The following is a 3611-nucleotide window of genomic DNA, read 5'->3' as shown; positions in this document are numbered from 1 at the left end:
TGGAATAGACATTATCATCTCAAGAAAAAAAAAGTACTAATTAAAAAGTCATAATATCATCAAAAGTTTCAAGGTAAACTAAAAACATGAATCATTATAAAGAAACTTGAGAAATAAATTATGGAGAAAGAAGATGAAAAGTATGGTTAAATGCTTGTGGTGAATTGAATAAAGTATTGAAGTGGAAGAAGATAAAAAGTTTATTGTCTTCTTTAATTTTTTCTAATATTGTAATTCTAAGAATAAATATTAGGGGACATAAAAATAATAATTATGATACTAGTTTTGGAGCCCGTGAAAATCACGGGATCGTTAATAATTTATTGTTTTAATCAGCTTAAAGATTATGGACTATGAATGTTTATCTTCCAACAAATATTTAGGCGTTATTTTAAGTTCTCTTTATTGTTTTAAGGTGTTTAAAGTAAACAAGTAGAGATATTGTGATAACACAAGAGATGATAATCGTAGACAAAAATATGGCAATGTGTATAGGTAGTATAAATGAGGAGGGAAGCCAAAAATTCATCATTTAAGAAAAAAGTGATGATTTGTAAATTAGTAGAATGCATTAATTATTAATAGATATAAAGATGAGGGGAAACTAAAAAGTTTATTACATTTGCATTATTTTGTCACATTAAAATTTGTCATTTTAGGTACCATTTAATTAAATTGTATAGATTTATTTATAGATGAGTGAATGAAATCAATGTCATGTAACTATAAATTGATAATCCACGTCACATTAAAATTTACATGTTACATTTAATTAAATTTGTCATTTTAAGTACCCCTTTAATTAGATTGTATAGATTATAGATGGTGTTTTAGGGCCGCCGCATGAAACTTCATAGTGAAAAGAGTTGCATATTCAACTAATAAAAAGTTGCTTAAGGTAATATTTTTAAATTATGTGAGTATGTATCATCCTCCTGCAATTTGAAAACACAAAAATAATAAAAAATAAGATTCTAATTAATTCAATATACAATAAAGAAAAAAAGTAAAAAAATATTCTAGTTATCTATGTAAACTTTACATACCAATTTTTGGAATAAAATGGAAATTTTGATTGTTATATAATGGTGAGGGGAAAGCAAAAAGATTATCATTAAATAAAAGTAATAAAGTTTAATAAATAGGGTAAATTGATGACTAATGTTATGAGTAGGGATGGCAGTGGGTCGGGGACCCGACCCAGACCCTAAGGGTCGGACCCTAATGGGTCGGGTATGGGTCTCATTTTTTCAGACCCAATGGGTATGGGCCAGGTATGGGTCTTAAGAAAATATTTCGGGTCCGGGTCTAAGTTATGAGACTCATACCCGACCCTTAGACCCTTAATTAAAAAAAAAAAAAAATCACAACTTTTCTGAATTCATACTGGCAGACCGTAGAAATCAAAGCAACTAAAGTCTCTTTCTCTTCCCTCATCCCATAAAGTGATAAAACTCAACCAAACTCTTCTGACAATACCACCACTCCACCACTGACACAAGGAAACCACCACCACATCACTGATACGCGACTGACAACCACCTCTCTAATAGGCAGCGACCGATAACCACCATTGACAGCAGCCAGCGACGGTCAGATGGAGACGGCTATCAAGTACGGTATTGATTTTAGGGTTCCGAGTTTGATTCTTTCACATGTATTTGGAGGTAAAATTAATTTAGGTCTTCTTTGTCTTTCTTAATTTGTTTGATATGTGTATTGGATTTGGTAGTGTACAATAGAGATTAATAAACTCATAAGATTAAAGTAGTATGATTTTTTTTTTAATATTATAGACCCCATAACTGTTAATCCTATTATTAAAGTGGCTAAAACTCGGACCCGCGGGTAGACCCAAACCCAACCCTTACCCATAGGGTTCGGGTATGGGTCCTCAAATTTTAGACCCTTGAGGGTCTGGGTCGGGTACGGGTCCAAAGAGAAAATCTCGGGTCCGGGTCCAGGTCTGGGTGGACCCTACCCAGACCCTACCCATTGCCATCCCTAGTTATGAGAGGGAGATAAAAAGTTTGAATCAATTTTTTTTTTAATTTATTTTGTATGTTTGAGACTTTATATTTTTAAATTTTTTTACTAATAAGCATGTGACACATGATAATAAAAAATGATTTTTTTTATCACACGTGGCTTAGTGAGATGACTTAGTGAAATATTTAGTCTTGCCTTTTTATAATATTGTACTTTACATACCAACTTTTTGAATAACATGGAAATTATGATTATTGTTATATAATGGTGAGGGGAACGCAAAAAGATCATCATTAAGAAGATAATAAAGTTAAATAAATAAGGTAAATTGATAACCAAAGTTATGGGAGAGAGATAAAAGGTTTGCATCAATTTTTTTTTTTTTTTTTTAATGTTTGCAACTTATATTTTTAAATTTATGAATGAGGTAAAATATAAGGTTTTGTTTGTCATGTTGAACTCAAAGCTGGTAAGAATAGAAACTATACATATATGAAAATTAAAGGGTTAAACAAATAAAAAAATGGAAAAAATAATACAATAGGCAAAACTCAAAAGTAGTAACTTATTATAAAATAACAATAAAGCGGCGTTCACATCAAAGAAGATCATGACATTGAATTCTATAAAACACAACAAAATAAAGAGGTTAGACTTAATTTACTAATAGAAATGTTAAAAAACCATAAAAAAAATTAATACCAAGATATACACAAAAGATATGTAATTTCACTTATATATATATATATATATATATATATATATATATATATAGAGTCAAGATCAGGTGAGAACGAACACTCGGTGAGAACGGTGAGAACATACATGAACCATAGGATTAAAAACAAATCTAAGGGTATTTATTTAATCAAAATATCCCCACTACTCAACACACTCCCGTCACCCATCCCCTTTAATATCTCACCACCACACCACTCACTGCCGGTGGCCGCACCAACACCCTCATTGGCGGCGACACCACCACAATTCCGGCGACACCATGCACTATGGCAGCATCACCGGTGCACCGATGGCACTTTGTATTCTTCCCTCCTCAATCCCTAACCTCCCTTCCACAACTCTTATCCCCACTCTCCTCACTTGGCGCCGCCGTTAGGCGAGTGGTGTTGCCGTGATACCTCAGGCGACCACCGCATATTCCCGTGCACTACCGATGACCAACTCCGACTGACCACGGTCACCCATTCGATTCATCGCCTTTTCACTTTCTCCCTATTTCGATGCGTTTTCTTACTCCGGTCACCACGCCGTTGGTTACTGGTGCTAGTAGATCTGGGCGTGGGTGGTTGCTGGCGGATCCGTGGTGGCTCAATTTGGTGGAAAGCCGGAAATGCAGGGGTAGATTGAGCAGCTTGATAACGAACTTGATAATGAAATGTTGGTCGAAATTTGGTGTGCCTATTTATGTGATTTAGTGTATTTTGAGTTCATAATTGATTTTTGTGATTAGTCAAGTTTCGATTTCTAGATCGTGACTCAATGTTTGTTAATTCATTTAATTGGCTAAAGTCAAATGATTCCAATGCTTCATATTTCTACATTGTTCTCAGTCTTCCGTCTTTTCCTTTTGGATACCAATTTACATTGATTTTATATCATTA

The sequence above is a fragment of the Silene latifolia genome, chromosome 9 (genome assembly GCF_048544455.1).
Source record: "Silene latifolia isolate original U9 population chromosome 9, ASM4854445v1, whole genome shotgun sequence".
NCBI lineage: Eukaryota > Viridiplantae > Streptophyta > Magnoliopsida > Caryophyllales > Caryophyllaceae > Silene > Silene latifolia.
The sequence above is the reverse complement of the archived record's forward strand: the minus strand, read 5'-3'. Positions refer to the sequence as shown.